We start from the raw sequence: 19,766 nt of genomic DNA, 5'->3' as shown, positions 1-19,766 counted from the left end.
GGTTTTCCCGGGCCCACGCTCGGTCCTGACCGGCAGGAGGGCCCGGGACCCGCACTTGGCCCGGTACTCGGCTCCTCCAGACCCCAGGCCCCCCGTTCACAGACCACTGCTGCTGGCTGTGCCGGCAGGGAGGCCGGGAGGCCAGCACCACCCACGGGGTCTCCACCAGGCTGCATGTACTAAGCTGGGGGGTGAGCGCCTCACATCTGCGGCGATCTGGCAGAGACCTGGTGTTCTTGTCACAAGTGCAACCCGGTAAACAAAGTAATAAGATAGCTGTTGCAAGGGACGGCTTTTTCAATTCTTAGAGTAAGAACTGAAATTCAAGAAAAGTTGCACGACTGAACGAGACAGCAGAACCGAAGGCACCCCTCAAGGGTCTGAAACAGAAACCTTGGCCGGCCTTGGGAGTCCCCAGGTCATGGGCTAGCTCCTGTTCCCGAACGTGCTTCTGTAAGCATGGCCCTGACTGTCCCAAAGGATCACTCAGGACAAGCTTTAAAAATGCAGACCTGGGGGCGCCTGGGTGGCTGTCGGTTGAGCGTCCAGCTTCAGCTCAGGTCATGATCTCACGGTCTGTGAGTTTGAGCCCCGCGTCGGGCTCTGTGCTGACAGCTCGGAGCCTGGAGCCTGCTTCGGATTCTGTGTCTCCCTCTCTCTCTCTCTCTGCCCCTCCCCTGCTCACGCTCTGTCTCTCTCACTCTCAAAAATGAATAAATGTTAAAAAAATAAAATTAAAAAAAAATGCAGACCCGGGGCCTGCTCAGAGACCTGTATGTTGGAGCCACCACCAGACGCTCCGAAGGTGGCACTCACTCATGCGCCCTGTGATTTCCTCACAGCAAAGGGGAGAATCACTGCCCTAACACAGGTATATCACGGAAAAGGACTCTTGCAGAAAATCTTACATGTTTGAGTAGTTTCACGTGTAAAAAGACTGTCATTTCAGAAGATCTCACTTTTATTTTTACCAATCTGGATTTAATAATACAGTGTATATTTTTTGGTTTTCCAACCTTGATGCCCATCGACAGTATACTGTTCCATTTCTTCCTTAAAAAAAAAATTGTTTTATTGTTTGTTTATTTTTGAGAGAGACAGAGCATGAGCAGGGGAGGGGCAGAGAGAGAGAGAGGGAGACACAGAATCCGAAGCAGGCTCCAGGCTCCGAGCTCCAGAGCCCGACGCGGGGCTCGAACCCACAGACTGTGAGATCATGACCTGAGCCGAAGTCGGATGCTCAACCGACTGAGCCCTCAGGCGTCCCTGTTCCATTCTGGAGACTGCACACAGTGGGACCGGACTATATGTGCAGGAAACCAACACCACTCACCGGCGCAACCTGGAGTCAGTCACTGTTGCAACAGCAGGAATGGCGAAGGGCTCAACGTTCACCTGAGTCTTCAAAGTTATTATTTAAGATGATGTATGTCACAATCATGCTACTTGGTATTTGGTACTGGACGCACACACATATGACTGCATACTTCAATAAATACAGAAAATTATTGGGGCGCCTGTGTGGCTCAGTCAGTTAAGTGTCTGACTTCGGCTCAGGTCGTGCTCTCACGGTTCACGGGTTTGAGCCCCTGCATCAGCCTGCTGGCTGTCAGCACAGAGCCTGCTTTGGATCCTCTGTCCCCCACTCTCTCAGCCCCTCCTCCACTCGTGCTCTAGTGCGCTCTCTCTCAAAAACAAGATATATGAAATTATCTTATGCATTTATATAACTAAAAATTAAACACGTATCTTTCAAATTTATACTTTTGAAAGGAGAACCTGTGTTTAAAGATGCATACCAAGAGCTCGTACCCTAATTGATAGTTAGAAACACTGTTTTTGCAGTTAATGGAAATTATTACAATTGAGCACACGTTAGGACAAATCACCTAAAATTTGCCACTTTATAAATCAACCAAATGACCACCGGTAATAGAAATTTACAAACCTGATCATCCATTCATAGCCACAGTTTTGAGCATGATTCACTTTTCAGTCTTCCTAACTGTACTATCCAGAGGTATGACTGGGGACTATTGGGGAGAATTTTTTAAAAGTCACTCCTCAAATGGTGGACCCTGCTGAATATCAAGTAGGCCCCCCTGCCCCAGAGAGCACGCCTACTGCCCCCCGTAAGATAAGCAAGGTGCCTGAAAGCTAAGGACTTTCCACGCTCAGCGGTCAGACAGGGCCAGGTTGCAACAAGCACTCGGGGCCCCTTCCCCTTTCTTGGTGGACAGTAAGCTTTTCCTTTGTGCAGGAGTCCTATGCCCATCTCTGCACAGATCTTCTTACGCTATATACAAGACACCTCTCCACCCGGGGCAGCTGCTGAATCTAGACCTGTGCCCTGTGGGCAGCCGGTCACACGGAGCTGGTTACTGAGCCTCAGACGCCCCTACCGGAAACCTGACAAATTCTGATTTTCACATTTTATAATGTGATGGCAACCCCAGAAAACAAAATGACTTCCCACTTAAATCAATTGACTGTTATCTAAAATTAAATGTCCCCTCAAACTAGATTAAAAATCACACAACTGACAGGCTGCAGAAAATACCTTCCAAGCCCGCCACTGGCCTTGCAACATACTATCCTGTTCACAGCCACGAACTCTCCTAACCTGGTAACAGCTCTTTTCTGGGGCTCATATGCAAACCGGTTTGCACTTTGGTCTCGCTGTCATGATTAGATCCAATCAGACTGCCTTTTATACTCTGGGAACTTGAAATCAAATCCTACAGTAATAAATGGAAGAAACACAGCACCTAACTTCAAATACCCGAACTAATGCAAAAAGGGGGCAGTTTACCCGCTGGGGGGCTGCATCTTAATGGGACACCCAGTGCAACGGTGTGGCCTCTGTGTTAGACCTGGACCCCAGCTTCCTAGAGTCAGGACCTTGGGCACACCTCGGGCCACACCTCGGTATGTCTCTTCACCTGAAATATAGGGACAAGAGTATCTATTTTGCAAGATTGTAACAATTAGATGAGCTAAAGCCTGATCACGTGCCTGACAGAGACTCCACACATTTGAACCTGAACTGAACTGGTGAGAAGTAAAGGTACTCCCCAACTTCTAAGAACCAGACTCCTATCACCCGTCAGACACACTTCCAGTCTCTGTGAGCACTTAGGAATTAATTCATTCATGGTTTCATCCAACAAACAGCTGTCTACTCGATTCAAGACTGGATCACTGAAACAACTCTGCAATGAAGCTGACAGCCACCGCCGCCTGCTGAGAGATGACCCCCCCCTTCCCCCCGTGTCAGGCACCTGACCAATCCCTGTCAGCCTTCCAAATAAACCATGTTCCCTGTCACAGATAAGGAGACCTAGGCCGCATGGCCACTGAGTGGGTATCTAGAGACCGCAAGTCAGAACTGCACCCGGAGTGTGTGGTCAATTACAGAACCCCGAACTCTGCGTGAGCGCGTGCTACCCGCCGAGGACCCACCCCTACGTTTTGCCACTGTTTCTATAGGAAATGGGACCTGAGTTCCAAACTGATTTTATAAACTCTTTTTTGGGGGAACAGAACCTACACATAAACTGGGGACTGCTACTGAACCAGTAGAGTCTGCCTGTTTTTATTTTCTCCCTTTTAAGGCTTTGTGCTGATCCATCTATAACTTCTTAGCCCTTCTACAAAACCACATTTTCATATATGTGGAAAAATGAACATACCACTTACATAGTCCATTAGTTAAAAACCAGTTATGAACATATGAAGATCCAACTTGTGACACCAGCCATTTTAAGCTCGTCTGCAGTTTGAATCTTAGGCACATGAGCTAAACAGAAATCCAAGAAAAGAACCCCCAAAGGTGCACACCGTTGTACTGGCCCCGTGAGCCATGCAGACTCAGATTACCATCTGGAGATGCTGGAGCACTGTGGCAGGAAAGTCACTCTAAGAAGTCCTTATTGAGGGCACACCCCCCACGGTGTAAATTATGGAAATAAATCCAACACTCCAAGGACACAAAGCTAACTTCCTGACTCTCAAAGGCAGTTTTCAGAGCTGACCAGAAGGCAGCAGGGCTAACTAAGGCCCTGTGCACCCGCCACCCTGGGCAAGGGCACCATCTTGGGAGTCGAAGGTTCTAAACTTTGCCAAGAATCCTCAGTTACAGGTGACCGTGCGAGAAGAGCGGAGTAAAAAGTCCGCCCCTTTGGGGGCAGCCCCGTGTTCTCTGGTAGTGGTGCTCAGCCTTTAGGAGAGCAGGGAGGGCTCGTGTCCCTAGAAAAACGAGAATATGTGCAACGTATCCTCCACTTTAGGGAGTTCAAGACCCCCTGGGGTCCATCCGCTGCCCCCAGATTAAGAGCTGTTGCCTTAAGTATACTGTAGGTTACCGTGTTCCAAATCCATACTTACCACGCTGTCCACAACTGTTGGTCTGCAAAGCCTGTCGGCGGGCCCCGCCCCCACCCTGCACGGAGTACCTGAGGAGAAGGGTTCAGACTCACCTCTCTACTCCCCAAGCCCAGCGGACAGCTGGCACTGAGTAGCACGGCTCCACATACTTTACTGTCTAAACGGGGTCACGGTTGAGACTGAAGGGGGGGGCACTATGAACAATCACAACAGCCATTAGGAGGTGCTGTCCTAGGCACACTGGGACGTACGATCCCCCTTAGAAGGCCCTGATAATTTCCTGAGGGGTCGCCTCTCGTCTTTACCTGGGGAACCCCTTGGGATTTTACGGTATGAGGCTGCTCACAGGTGAACACGCTGCACAGAAAAACACGCCAAAGAACCTGCCTATTAGAAACAACCCGAGTCACACGCTGCTGCCCGGAGGAGAAGTGTCACCGGGGGGTCAGAAGAAGGCTTGCCTTCCAGGCCCCGTGCTGGGCAGGCTCACCGTCTCTCGGGGCACCTATGTCCTGCTTGGAGACGAACTCGGCGTGGCAGCCATGTGAGTGCACACCCCGGGCCACACGCCAGGAAGAACACGCAGCCTACGGATGCCGACGGTGACACGGGGCGTCCTCTTGCCACGTCTCCACCAACTCCTGGGCTCGGAGTTTTTACTCGGCTCTTCTCACACAATCACCCTGTAACCGAAGATTCTTGGCAAAGTTTAGAACCTTTGACTCCCAAGATGGTGCACTTGCCCAGAGAACCGAATGACAAGTGTCCGTCCATCACCGTGTTTCCACTGCAGGCTGCTTTGGGCAGGTGACACTTGATAAATGCTTGTTGGCTAAACGGCAACATCTTGTTACTTGATAAACTACCTGTTGCATACCAGAAACTGGAAACAAGCACTCATTTTTAGAAGACGATGCCAGAACTCAGACGTGCAGTGAGTGGAGTCTCGTCACCCAGCAGCCACTCTGGAGGGCTGCTCGCGGATTCCAATAGCAACGCTAAAGTGCAGAACGTTTTGGGAACTTCTCTTTTTGAGCGACGTTTGGGACCTTTTCTTCTCACGCTCTAGTGGCCGCAGACGCTCGTGCTCTCAAGGTAGGTCACTCGAGAGATCGCAGGAAACCCAGGAGACGAGCGACTAAGCCACGTAAGAGGACTTCCGGTTAAATGCAGAGTACGACTATCGAATGGGACTAATTTTCTCACCCGACGCAGGTACTTACGGCCAAAACAAGAGTTCTCAGGAGGCTGTGGCAAAGGAGCACCCGTGCAATACAAGCGTAACCTTTCAGGAAGGTAACTTTTAATAGAGCAATCCCTATTTGAAGGTCTAAGTTCTGGTTCATCCAGTTACAATCCTGATTCAAAACGTCACAGGTTCACAACATCTAAAGGAAGGATGTCAAGACTGGTGACAGACACCGCCCCCAAACGGACTAAGCCTGACCACTAAAAACTCCTCAGGAAAGAAGCACTCACCTTGAGACGATCTGTAGCTGTGAAAAAGTAAAAAAACCTTCTTAAACACGAGCAAGGCCACAGCTTACCTGTTTGCCCTCTGAAAGGATTCCACCCAGCTTTCTTACAACATGTGAGCACTTCCCACCCCAAACCAGGGAGGAGTTCCAGCCTTTGGGACACAGGGCTGGCTGCGCTCCACACGCGTGCTCAGGCTGTAAAATTCTCGGGCCAAGACTCCCATCCACAGGCAACAGGGGAGGTGAGTCTCAAAGAAGAAATGATGAGCCGCTGCTCTGCCCCCAGACCGTGCTACAGAGGCCAAGCACTCCCTTCCATTTTCCCCAAACGGATCAGAAGACTGCCCCACTCCTGCCAAAGACCTTGTTGAACAGCGCTCTCTTAAAATGATCGGCCACACTACTCGGCAAATCAGCTGTCACAAAGTATTCGACAAAACTTAACTTTCAGCAGATGCAAGGCTGGAAGTGAGTTTTTCCAAAGGACCGGGCATCCTCCGGGCTCCTAACTTAAGGAGTTAAGTTTGTTCCTAAGAGTGGCGCGCGCGTTGGGGCACAGCCAAAACATCCAACCTGTGCACCGTGAAGCTGAGGGAGCAAGTTCCGCGAGGCTCCAGAGAGCTCAAAGTTCCCGAAGAGCCCATCCCCGGTCTTGGCTGGCCTCCTCCGCTGGGCGAACCTGCGTGCCTCCCCCCCGCTACTCCTGCTGTGGGCGGCAAACATGTGCCACGCCAATGTCCCGGAAGAGAAATGACAGCTTCGGGAGTATCAACTCCACCGCTGGGCGCACAGGCGGCCGCGGGGAGTTCGGGGTCTGAGTGGGTTCCAGGGCCCCGTGGGCCGGCTCGCAGCGGACTGAACGCGGGATCGTGTGTGTTTCAGGGACCCCTTCCCAGGGCCCGAGAGCCACGCTCGGCCGGGGACGCAGCCCGGAGCGCTCCCCGGAGGCGGCGGCGCCGGAGCTCCCGGGCCTCTGCTCCGCGCCGCCGCCACGCTCCCCGCCCGGCCGCCTCGGCCTCCTCCCCGCCGGCCCGGCCTCCCCGCCGCCGCCGCCGACACTTACCTCAGCGCGAGGGCGGGGAGGGGGCCACGGCTCCGCTGGCGTCGGGGCGGCGCGGGGAAGACGTCCCTCGGCCCTTCCGCTCCTCACAGGCTCCGGCTTGAGGCGCGACGCGGGCGGAACAAACGGGCTCCACTACCCGCGGGGGCCGGCCATTGTGCGACGTCATCAGGCCGCGACGGTCGTCCTGCGGGCCGGCGGGCTTCCCTCCCTCGCCCCGCCCTCCGCCCGCTTCCTTCCGGCCTCCGCGCGGCCGCCTCCGCGCGGCCCCACCCCCGCGGCGCGCGCCTGCCTGAGCCTGCCACGGCGCAGGCGCCGCCCAAGCCCCCGCCCTGGGGCGTGTCTCCGAGTCCACGCGCGGCCGGCCGCCCGACCACGCCTGCGAGGGGCGGGGCGAGCTGGCCGCGCCGCGCGGTCACGTGACGCCCCGCGCTGCTGGTTCCCGCTCCGGCGGCCTCGCCCTCTTCCCGCGGACCCGTGAGCTCCCGCCACGCGGATGTGCGCGCCCAGCGCAAAGTTACTCGTGTTTCCCGCACTGAGCTGAAACGGCAGAGCCCCGACAGTTTTCGCGGCTTCCGTCGGACTGCATCGCTTATGTTCATTGAGTGTAAGCGAGTCAACACAGAACTGATCCTTTGTGAGTATTGAGTTTAAATGTCAAAGCTTAAAAATTGTAACCGTTTCCGGTTTCGTAAAAATAATCAGCTCAACGCAGAGATTAATCATTTCTCAGATACTGAGATTAAATATCAGAGTTAAACAACTTCATTTCCGTGGGAATAAACAGCTCTCCCTAGTACTAGAATGATCAGTGTATCAGAAGGACGTCACGTGGCACCTGGAGCATTTTGGCAGCTCACCAGCTGTGGGTACAGCCCCTCGGGGTGGGGCCACCCTGCAGAGGGCCAAACACAGCAGTTTATAAAAAAAAATTTAATTTATTAATTTTTTTTGAAAGGGTGTGAACGGTGAAGGGGCAGAGGGAGAGGGAGACACAATCCAAAGCAGGATCCAGACCTTGAGCTGTCAGTACAGAGCCTGATGAAGGGCTAGAACCCACGAACCACAAGATCGTGACCTGAGCTGAAGTTGGAAGCACAATTGACTGAACCTCCCAGGCGCCCCTAAGATTTTATTTTTAAGTGATGTCTACCCCCAAGGTGGGGTTCAAACTCAGGACCTCCAGATCAAGAGTCCCATGCTCCCCCCTCTGAAGGCACTTTCCATTTTAGAGAGGAAGGTCCTGGGCTTGGTTGAATGCCCTGCTGTCTTGGCCTTAGAAGTTTTAATCGTTTGCCAACAAGGGAACCAATTTTCCTTTTGCGCTGGGTCCTGCAGCTTCTGTAGTGGGTTCTGGGTGTAATTAAGGGTTTGGGGATGTGCTAAGCAGAGCAGGCCTTCATTCAGCCATCTTCCTCCTCCAGAAAATTTGCAATAAATACTAGGAGCTCCTCCTTGGTGCAGTCTGCCGCTGTTCAGCCGCAAATAAGTCTGGCACGCCGTGAAGTTGCGTGAACTCATAGATGTTTGCCCCATGTCATCTGAACAAATGAGCCAGGGAAGAAACGAGTTACCATATCACCCAGCAATGCCACTCCCGGGTTGCTGAGCCAAGAGAAATGAGGCCTGTGCACACAGACATCTGTACACGAATGGATGTTGGTAACAGCTTTATTCACAACAGCCACGAGGGGAAACTACCTGCGTGTTCATCAAGCGATGCTAGGTAGATATGGTCCATCCGTCCAGTAGAATATTACTGAGCCACATAAAGGAATGTAGCCTTTTTAAGAAAAGAGAGCAAAGAGTTCTCCGTCTCCTCCTCCAGCCGCCACGGGAGGGCACAAGAAGGTGGCATCTGCAACCTTGGAAGAGGGCTTTCACTAGAACCTGACCACACCAGCTCCCTGTTCTTGGGCTACCAGCCTCCAGAACCGTGGACTCTGTCCACGATTCTACCTCCTCGATGAATCTCCAACCACCCTCCCTTTTCTCCAACCACTGTCACCACCTACCAGGATTAATGCTGCAGCTCCAGACCTGGTTCCCTGGTTGTCACTGTGCCCTGCCCCCATCCTCTCCTGGACACCAAGAGTCACCTGCCTATCATCTCACTGCTCCAGCCTGAGGCCCCTCCGGCGGCTCCCCCGTCCCCAGATCAGACCTGAACCCTTGGGTGTGCTGTCCCCGCTCCGTGACCTGCCCAGCCTGTCCCACCAGCACGTGTGTTCCTTCTTTGCCCTCAATTTGCAGCACACTTCCTGTGCCACCAGGTGTTTACACGTGTCATTCTTGCTGCCTGGGACGCTGCTCCTACGTCTCCCCGCCTAACGATCATTCTTCAGGCCTCGTTGATGATGGACCTTCTCCCAGAACCTTGACTGTCTACGCAGCACAGCTATGAGCTCCTGGTCAGGCACGAGTCGCTAATCACAGCGTTTGCAGCATCTGGGGTGGGGGTGTGTGTTGGGGGAGCAGCATCAAGAAAGACAGAAAATGGCTGAGGTGGGATCAGAACCCGGGCGTCTCTGAATGTAAACACCACGGCACCTCTGTGCTTTGAGCCCGAGGCCCTGGGTGTCAGCATATGAACAGTGTCCCTGTGAGCCTCAGTTTCCCTGCTCTGTAAAGTGGGGCTGTTCACACCTGCCGCCTCCTCCCGAGAGAAGGAAGAGGGAGTGCGGTGACGGGCACACACGGTCGTCGGTTCGCAGAGCTCTTCCCTCACGGCTGGCCTTGTGCTGGGCATTGTCGTGAGATCCTGGGGAGGCACCCCCCCTCCCGCCGCCCCCGTGATCTGTTTTTTAGAGTTGAGGAGGTGGAAGGGGTAGGGGCGCACAGCTGGGGTTTCACCCCGGCAGGTGGACCGCAGATGCCAGGCGTTCTGTGACATCACAAAGGAGGTGTCTCCAGGTGAAGTTACTCTGGGTGTGACTGTTCTGCGAGAGAAACACAAACATCTGTCTTATCCACCCGGGTCATCTGGAGTCAGCGTCACTAGCAGCCCCTCTGACCCTGACTGGCAGGCGTTCTCCCACCACGTTCAGTGCGCCAACACACGGGATCCCATCTGGCCGGGGCCATCGGGTCAGTCAAAGCCAACGGGCTTGCATTAACGCTACTTAACCGCATGAGAGCGCTGCCACCACCGAGCTGGGACAGCTGGGACAGTGCCCTGAGGTCACTGGGTCTGAACCTCTCAAGCGTGGTGGTCTCTATTGGGCTACAACCACTTTGGAGAACCGCAGGCATATTGGGAGCAGTGCTCTGTGGCCAAAACCACGACCCTAGGCGGGCGGCCCAAAGCAGAGTCATTGGGCGGCAGCAACACGGGACCTGTTAGGAACGCACGGTCTCGGCCAAAATCAACCACTCGGGAAACAACAGACGATGACGAGGATGTGGAGAAAGGGGAACCCTCTTGCACCGTTGGTGGGAATGCACACTGGTGCAGCCGCTCTGGGAAACAGCGTGGACGTTCCTCAGAACGTTAAAACTAGAACTGCCCTCCGACCCAGCAATTGCACGACTAGGCATTTATCCAAGGGATACAGGTGTGCTGTTTCGAAGGGGCACACGCACCCCAGTGTTTACGGCAGCGCTGTCGACAACAAAGTATGGAAAGAGCCCAAGTGTCCACTGACTGATGAATAAAGATGTGGTATATAGAGAATGGAAAACTACTCAGTGATCAAAAGGAATGAAATCTTGCCATTTGCAACAACGTGGATGGAACTAGAGTATATGATGCTAAGCAAAGTAGAGAAAGATAAATATGATTTCACACAGGTGGAATTTAAGAAACAGGAACACAAGGGAAGGGAAGCAAAAATAAGATAAAAAGAAGGAGGCAAACCACAGAAGACTCTTAAATACAGAGAACAAACAGGGTTGATGGGGGGGTGGGGGATGGGCATTAAGGAGGGCACTTGTTGGGATGAGCCCTGGGTGTTATATGTAAGCGTTGAATCACTAAATTCTACTCCTGAAATTATTACGTTATATGTTAACTTACTTGGATTTAAATAAAATTAAAAAAAATTTTAAATGAGAAGCACTTAGGGCACCTGGGTGGCTCAGTCGGTTAAGCATCTGACTTCGGCTCAGGTCATGATCTCACAGTCTGTGGGTTTGAGCCCCGCATCGGGCTCTGTGCTGACAGCTCAGAGCCCGGAGCCTGCTTTGGATTCTGTGTCTCCCTCTCTCTGCCCCTCCCCTGCTCATGCTCTGTCCCTCTCTGTCTCAAAATAAAAACATTAAAAAAAAAATGAGAAGCACTCAAGACTAAGTGAAATGTGGGGTGCCGGTTGAGTGTCTGACTTGGACTCAGGTCATGATCTCACAGCTCGTGAGTTTGAGCCTCACGTCGGGCTCTGTGCTGTCAGCTCGGAGCCTGGATCCTGCTTCAGATTCTGTGTCTCCCTCTCTCTCTGCCCCTCCCCTGCTCTGTCGGGCTCTGTCTCTGTCCCCAAAATAAATAAACATTAAAAAAATTAAAAAAAAAGACAAAGTGAAATGAGCCAGTCAGAGAAAGATGAATACCGTATTATTTCACTTACATGTGGAATTTAAGAAAGAAAGCAAAGGAACAAAGGGGGAAAAAAGGGACAAACCAAGGAACAGACTCAACCATAGAGAACAAACTGATAGTTACCAGACGGGGGTGGGGGGGGGGAAATGGTTGAAACAGGTGACGGGAATTAAAGAGTTCACTTATCATGATGAGCGCTGTGTGATGTATGGGATTCTTGAATCAGTGTATTGTGCACCTGCAACTAATATGATGCTGTGTGTTAACTGTACTGGAATTAAAATTAAAAAGCTTGGAAAAAAAGCCTTCCCCGCTCCAAGGCTAATATTATGTATCATTATATTTTCATCATCATTATCATTATGTTTTCTCTTTAAAAGAGGAATGCACATTCTTAGGCCCTGCCCCGAGCTGCTGCATCAGGAACTCTGGCAGTGGGGCTGGCAGGCTGCCCTTCCACAGGCGTGGGGATCCGATGCCCCTGGAGGACAAGAACCACGGACTGTGGCACTCTTGCCCGTGGCCTCTGGGAGACACGAACAAGGATACAGAAGATTTCTCAGTAATCACCAAAAAAAAAAACAAGGGAAAAAAACAGAAACAGAAACAACAGTTTACAGCTGTTGGCAATAGCGTACAATATGTATAATATTGTGATTTGTTAAACATTGCAGTATGTGAACGTCAAGTGTATGCCTCTAATATCTGTGCAGGTGAAGCTGCTTCCACAAAGGGCATTGACTGCCCCTTTGAAGAGGGAGGAGGAAGCCACGTGCCCTCGTGAGCAGGGGGGCGACATGAAGAGAGCTTCACGTTGGTGATTTTAAATAATTATTTATTTTTGAGAGAGAGAGAGAGAGAGAGCGTGCCAGCGAGCACAAGCAGCGGAAGGGCACAGAGGGAGAGGGAGACACAGACTCCGAAGCAGGCTCCAGGCTCTGAGCTGGCCACACAGAGCCCGACGCAGGGCTCGAACCCACCAACCACGAGATCATGACCCGAGGTGAAGTCCGACGCTTAACCGACTGAGCCACGCAGGTGCCGCATGTCAGTGATTTTAAAACCTCATCTGACGGCTGCTACACCTAGTCACCTGTGGGTGGCTCTGTTGCTTTTCCTCTTGATTTTCGGTGATCTGGTCCCCTTTTATAGCATGCCTTGTCCTTTTTATTTGATGTTGGACATGGTGGATAAATTTTTGTGGGGTGCTGGGGCGGCCTTATGCGCTCCCAGGGAGGGTGAGGCCTTCTGGGCGAGCGGGCTCAGCGGATCCCCGGGCCCTGTTAATTAAGCGTTGCTGCTGGGTTTCGCAAGGGCTGGTTTGTTTCCGGGAGTGTGGCTCGTACTCCTGAGTGGAGCCCCTGCGCGCTCAGAGGACCGTCTGCTGCGTCTGCCCGACTCAGTGTCCATGGGCTTGGTCTACAACCTGTCGCTCCCACTGCCAGGCTGCTGCTGAACGCCCGCTCACTGCCCTTCTCTGCCGGTTGTCACACTCTCCCCCGGTCCAGACAGCCCAGGGGGCAGCCGCGGCCTGAGGGGTTCGTGCTCAGGATTCTGGGCTCCTTCTCCAGGCTTTCCCCTCAAGCTCCAGATGGTTTAGACCCTGTCTCCTCAGCTCAGTAAGGCCTCGCTTGCTGCCGTCTGTCCCCCCCACCCCGCCGCAGGGTGCACGCAGGGTTCACTTTGTTGTTTCTCTTTGCTCAAGGTCATAGCCCCACGGCTGCCAGCGTCGGCTGCCCTCCAAACGTATATATGCGCGCATATCAGTACGTGCATGTGTACGTCCGGCTTTGACCGTTGTTGGCGGGCGGTGGGGGGGCGGGGAGTTGCAACACTGGACTTTCACACTTCAAGGTGGCAATGCCCGCATGAGCCTCTGCTGTTTTCTCAAGCTGCCACCAGAGGGCACGCCAACCCAGGTGTTCTGCACGCCTGGGGATGGGATGTGGGAAGGGAGGTGGGGGGGGGGGGTGCAGCTCCCCCTGCCAGAGCCCCTCAGCCCTTCTCATTCTTGGGCTGCCATGTGGATGATGCCGGAAGGCAGGACGGGCCTCAGGCTCCTGGATATTCAAACGCTGTCTATTCCCACATGGGGAGGGGCGCTCGCACGCTTGCACCCCCACACACATTCCCTTTCATCTTCGTTTAGAAGCTCTTCCTCTGGCTTCACTGGAACATTAATGGAGCACACAAATTTTGGCGGGCTTTTTTCTGTATTTGGAATTCACTTCTGCGAGACAACTGTGGACGCGGCTTGCAGGAAGGGCCGCTGGTTCTGGGTGGGGACCCCACCCTCCTGTCACAGCCCCTACACAGACCCAGTGTGGGAGCGAGAGAGATCAAGTCTCCGCTGCCAGGGGGCCTGACTCCTGGGGGACCCCTGTCCTCTCCAGGCTTTGTTCCAGACTTCCCAGGGGTGCCTGGCACTGATCCCACCCAGCTGTTTCCCTTTCCTCCCTTGAGACATCCTGGGACAACCTCAGACCCAGCTGAGCCATGGCTGCAGCCCACTCCTCTCTGGTGTGGCTGAACGAGTGAAGAAATGAACGAATGATTGCATGAATGGATATCAGTTTGGTTCCCAACTTGAAGCCTTTACCAAGGGCCAGGACTTCTTCCCACAGTGGCGGGGTGGGCACGGCACCCTGGTTCCATGCCGCAAGCCAGCCAGTGGGTTTCCCCACCCCAGTTGTCAGTGAAGCCCTTTCTGGAAAACAAGGGGACTATGGTCGCCAGTCTCCAAGATGGCCCCAAGGAGCCCTGCCCGCTGGGACTCGCGCTCTGGAGCAGCCCCACCATCCGGGCTGGCCCACCACGGCTTGGGCTGGCGGGGGAGGGAAAGGCAAGGTGTGCTGGGAAGGCCTGGAGCCCCCACGTCTGTGCTCTTGGGGGCCCTGAGCTATTGTAGGACGTCCGGCTTCGCTGCTGGAGTGGCCGCGTGCAGAGGCAGAGGCCCCGAGATGGCACGGAGGGCAGGGCTCTGCTGTCCCAGCCAACCCCAGCCTGCCAGTCCTCCTTGCGAGGCACCAGCCAGGAGACCAGACGACCGCTGTCCCATCGTCATCAGGCACAGAGGAACCACCCGGAGGAGCCCGGCGGGCCCTCAAGTGTGCACGATAATGAAGCGACTGTCTTCGCAGCCCAGTTCCAGACAGCCAAGGCCACAGATGCTGCCTCGCACCTGGGACCTGGGGTCTGCACCCATGAGGCCCCCAGCCCTTGATGAGAGTACCACCTGAATGTGACTTCTCCTCCTTCTGGCACCAGCCTGCCTACGTCTCTATGCCAGCAGCCTTGTCCCATCTTCCGTTGCACAAACGTCGCCCAGCTTCTATGAGCACCTCCTACCATCAGCAGAACCCACTGCCAAACACCCAGGATTAGCACCAGACAGCATGGCTTTCCACCGCCAGAAGGGTCACAGCTGTGGTGCCAGACATTAACCCTTTGGTTCCTGGGCCATGGAAGAGGTCCAGAAGTTTCCAAGGAGGGTCCAGTCGGCTGAGGTAGAGGGCCCTTGGTTATTGACATATTGACATTAGTATGGGAGTCACGTGGTAATTTAGTGGCCGAGGTAGCTGCACTGATGCGTACCAGCTGAACACCTGTGTGTTTCTTTGGGGGCTCACTCAGACACACCTTCCCTCCTCAGGGCCCATGGGGCATGCCCTGGGATGTGCCATCTGTAGCTCACATTCGGAACCCCTCCTTCCCTGAGTCCCCACCCCCAGCTGGATGTTTTCACTGATTGCCAAGTCCCTAAGTCTGAGGACTTAGAGGTGACATTCTAGAAGTCTCACTGTGGCTCACCTCCAATCCCTGCAAAGTGGCCTTTCCTGCCCACACCCTGCCCTGCTCCTCGGGACCAAATGTAGGAGGGTTGTCATGAAAAGGGCAAACATTTTTTTGTCATTTTTTTCTAAATTACAGAACAAACCCACCTTTATAGATACAGACAGATAAATAAGGCGATTTGGGCCCTGGTATGTGACAGGATCTGGGCGTGTCCAGAGCCTCGGGGGTGGGAGTGGCCGCCCAGCGCTGTGGCTGAGGACACCTACTTTGTAGAGGGATGGGTTTGGGTTCATGTGTCCACTCTGCCCTCCACTAGCTCGCCTTCTGACGCTCTGCTTTCTCTTCTGAAAAACGGTGACAATAACAGTTGTCACCATAGGGGGGTGCTTGTGACAGCTACAATGTACCATGGGCTGTGCCCAGTGCCTGGCCCCTGGTATGCTCCCGGCAGATGGCTGCTGTTAGGTATGAACACATTTGAGAATAGGAGACGATGCTCACCGGTTATTTACAGATGCTCTTCCACTCACTCTGTTGTGAGCGCCTTTCCGTGCCAACTGGTACTTCCTACGACATCGGTCTTGACAGCCCGTTAGTCTGATGTGGGAACACAGCATCAAATTCTTTCCAGTCTGAATGGATATTTAAGTTGTCAGCGAGTTGTCTTATTACAAACAAAAGCTATGTAACTGCTATGTGACCCCAGGAGATGCCTCTGGAGGCTTCTTTGCTGTGGGTGGTGGGAGGCTGCTGGCTGCCAGCTTCCTGGGACTCACAGAGGGCGGAGATGCAAACGTCTGCAAACGTGGTCTGTCTACAGTGCGGGCGAGCCAGTGGTGGGAGAATTCAAGGCAGATTGAAAGCACTCTCTGCATGCGTTCTGGGTGTTGGAGCTGTTGCTGCTCTGGTGGTGTCTTTCCTATCCTAGACAGAGGGAGGACTCCCCAGGATCAGGGGCAAGGGGAGTGGAGTAAAGGACCGGCGTGAGGCTGAAGATGTAGGTTCTTGTCCCAGCTCTGCTGCTTCTCCACTGTGAAGGGTGTCCTGCCCCATAGGGCCGACCCGAAACACTCTGCACACAAACCCTTAGCACAGCTCGTGGGGTGTGGTGAGTGGTCACGAGTCTTAGCTGTTTGCGCCGATTTCATTTACTAGTGTTAACTGTGTGAATTGGGCGAGCCGCTCTCCCTGTCTGGATGTCCGATTTCACTTCCACGGGCCTTGGTGTAGATGGGTGTGTTGCCGCCTTCCACGCCATTTGATTCCGTTCTCTCCTGAGGTCACCGTGCCTCTGGTTCCGTCTGGAAGGACGCAGGATAAGGCAGCAGGTGGTTTCAGCACCAGCAAGGGAGGACAGCGCCTGGAGCTGTCCATGGGCTGAAATCTCGGGTGGGTCCCCCTGGAGGAGGGCAGGAGAGGTGTGGCCCGCCGCTGGAGGAGGCAGCAGCAGCGATGGCGGGAGACAGGCTCTGCGTCTGGGAACAATGAGCCTGCCATGCGACCGGGGCTCACGGGGTCAGAGCCTTCCCAGACGTTCCCGGCAGTCCCAGTGGGGAGCTGGGGTACCATGCTTAGAAGCAGGAGGGACCAGGCCTGCCACGTATGGGTGTCTCCTGCCACCCTTTCCCCTCCCCGTCAGCCCTCTCCCCTCTCCACTCATCTCTGTGGTCCCGAGTTCAGCCAGGTCCTGGAAATCACAGTTTTGGAGCCACGTTGATGAAAATGCCACTCAGCCTGAGTTTGTGTGCAGAAGCGTCTAGCTGTGTCGTCTGTGATTCCCCCAAACAGGAAACCACCCAGAAGTCCATCGACAGCCTGTCACGCACGGACATATTGCAGAGAATCCTAGGGCAGAACATTACACAGCAGTGGAAACGGACGAGCTACAGTCACACTCGGCGGGGATGGATCTCGGCGTGATGCTGGGAAGAGGCAGCACACAAATAATTATGCGTGGTTTACTTCTGGTTATAGAAAGGTCCCGGGCAGGCAAGATGAAGGATGGCATTTGGGGCTGTAAGCCAGAGAAGTGGTGGCTATCTGCATAGGGAGGGCAGGGGTAGTGGTTACCTACACGATCACTTTATTGATCCAACCAATAATTTATGTTTGGTGCACCTTTTCATGTGTATGTTATGTTTCAAAATGAAAAAAATATAAAAGAGAAAGTCACTAGGGGTCATCGGACTTTCTGGAGGAGAGGGCTATTAAAACACACATTCAAGGGCACTGCTGCTGGTCATTCAATTTGGTGGCCAGGAATACACACACTAACAGGGTCCCTCCTTGGTTCTGAGGTGTGTGTTTGTGACCCCTACAACCCACGACCCCGAGATCAAGAGTCGCATGCTGTACCGACTAAGCCAGCCAGGTGCCCCCGGAAATCTGCATTTAAAATTAAAAAAAAAAATTTTAACATTTATTTTTGAGAGACAGAGTGCGAGCAGAGGAGGGACAGAGAGAGAGATACAGAATCTGAAGCAGGCTCCAGGCTCTGAGCTGTCAGCACAGAGCCCGATGCGGGGCCCAAACCCGTGAGATCATGACCTGAACTGAAGTCGGTGCTAAACTAACTGAGCCACCCAGGTGCCTTTAAAATGTTTTTTAAATGTTTGTTTAATTTTGAGAGAGAGAGAGACAGAGCATGAGCAGGGGAGGGGCAGAGAGAGAAGGAGACACAGAATCCGAAACAGGCTCCAGGCTCTGAGCTGTCAGCACGGAGCCCGACGTGGGGCTCTAACTCAAACTGTGAGATTATGACCTGAGTTGGAGTCGGACAATCAACCAGCTGAGCCACCCAGGCGCCTCTGAAATCTGTATTTTAAATGTCTCAGAAAAGCCAGGCCCCTGGCCATGTGGGGGAAACAGTCTGGGAGCCCTGCTTCCTGGGCCAGCTGAGGGGTCCCTTTGGGCTCTCCTCCTGAGGGCTAGCCAAGAGGTGTGGCAGCCATGCCCCCCATAGGGCACACGGCAGCACCCCTGCCTCCCAGAGTCCCCAGACTTGGGCTCTAGTCCCGCCCCTGACCCAGCCATTCCCCCTCCCAAGCCACAGTCCCCGTTCTGAAATGAGCTGCAGGCAGCGCTCACTGAGCACGTCATTCCTTCCTCTCCACAGCCCTGTGAAGGGCCCTCGAGGGCTGGGGCGGGGGTGGACCCCACACCAGAGTCACCTGCAGATTGTAGACACCTGAGGGTTCCCCAGTTACTCCCAGCCTGGCCGCGCAGGAAAAGGGGGCCCGTCCATGCCCTCCCCACCTCCTCCCTGGATTGGTACCTCCTCCTGTTAGGCCGCCAGTGGCTCAGCTGGCTAAGCAGGGTCCCTCTCGGCCTGATGAATTTGGGCAGCCCCCTGCCCCAGGCCTGGGAGGGGAAGCGGGGGCTGTGCCTCAGGTCTCCTGCTGGGGAAGCTGCTGCGGGTTGGCAGTCAGCCCTGCAGGGGGAGGGCGGGGGGCGGTGTGGGGGAGCGGGAAGAAGTTGGCAGGGCCGCGTGTGTCTGTGTGTGAGCGCACACCGGAGGCTCGCCCGCGCACAGCTCTGCAGCCGCGGGATGAGACGCCTCCGTGCGCGGAATGGCTGGGGCACCGGGACTGTCTCCCCCTCCCTGTCCCTGGAAGGAGGAGGAAGGCTACTCCTGGGGGGAGTTGTCTGAGCTTTCAAGTTTCCCCCAGGCTGGGCCGGGAGTTGGCTGTCGCCCATCTGGTGGAACGTTTGGTGCAGAAAGGCTGGCGTGCAGGCGGGGTGGGACCTGGGGAGGTCCTCTGAGACCTGAGGAGGCAGGGACCGGGCCAGCTCACACTGCGGGGGGGCCGCACACTGGAGGGGCAGCTGTGAGGACTGTGGGTGCAGTCCCAGGGCGGCCAGCAGGCCCTGGGGCCAGAAGGCAGCTGCCAGAAGGCAGCTGAGGCCCTGGGGGTGGCAGCAGCTGTGCTGGGATCCGGGCCTGACTATCTCTTCAGCCAAACAGAACGGGGGCTCGTTTTCAGGAGAGCGATGGGCCTGGGGGCCCCTGTGGATCCAAGTGTGCAGGCGTCTATGAGTACAGGCGTGGGTGTGTGTTCCACGCACGTGTGCACCTGCCACGTGAGTGTGGGCAGTGTGTGTGTATTTACGGCGGCGGAGGGGTGAGTGAGCTTATGCTGTGATTCACCTACGTGCGTGTGCGTTTGGGTCTGTGTGTTTTGGGTGTTAGGGTGTGTGGGGGGGTCGTTCACGTGTGTGTGCAGGAAGACGTGTGTGCTGCATGTGGGTGTGTCAGGGTGTGTCGTGTCTGTGTGTGTGGCCGTGTGTGCCGGATCTGCTGAGGAGGATCCGTGAGAGCTCGTGTGTGTGTGTGTGTGTGTGTGTGCATGTCTGCGTGTGCAGGTGTGTGGGCAGCGTCCTAGGGCACACCCGGCCCTGCCCCAATTCTGTGCCCTGGTCCCTGCCCCGTGGGGGCTGCGGCGGGGGCTCTTGGCCACTTAGAGCCGGCAGGACTGGGCCAAGCCCCGGCCTGCTGGCTGTCTCAGCACGTGGTCTG

The 19,766-nt window shown here is 54.6% G+C and overlaps 1 protein-coding gene and 1 long non-coding RNA gene across 3 annotated transcripts in view; one reads left to right on the top strand and one right to left on the bottom strand.

The window, feature by feature from the left end:
• The window catches only part of ZC3H18 (zinc finger CCCH-type containing 18), a 58,740-nt gene extending 51,607 nt beyond the window's left edge, over positions 1-7,133 (bottom strand). The window contains exon 1 of one of the 2 annotated variants that reach the window (XM_045439971.1): positions 6,928-7,133. The gene's annotated coding sequence lies outside the window, so the exon portion shown is untranslated. The remainder of the gene's footprint in view (positions 1-6,927) is intronic. The other variant, XM_045439970.1, reaches the window with a different exon arrangement.
• Positions 7,134-7,340: 207 nt separating this feature from the next.
• On the top strand, positions 7,341-17,422 carry LOC123577763. The gene is made up of 2 exons (XR_006702074.1): positions 7,341-7,561; positions 17,039-17,422. It is a non-coding gene; the product is annotated as an uncharacterized LOC123577763 (long non-coding RNA).
• The last annotated feature ends 2,344 nt before the right edge of the window (positions 17,423-19,766 follow it).

This window comes from Leopardus geoffroyi, chromosome E2 (genome assembly GCF_018350155.1).
Source record: "Leopardus geoffroyi isolate Oge1 chromosome E2, O.geoffroyi_Oge1_pat1.0, whole genome shotgun sequence".
NCBI lineage: Eukaryota > Metazoa > Chordata > Mammalia > Carnivora > Felidae > Leopardus > Leopardus geoffroyi.
This window is presented reverse-complemented; position numbering and strand designations above follow the sequence as displayed.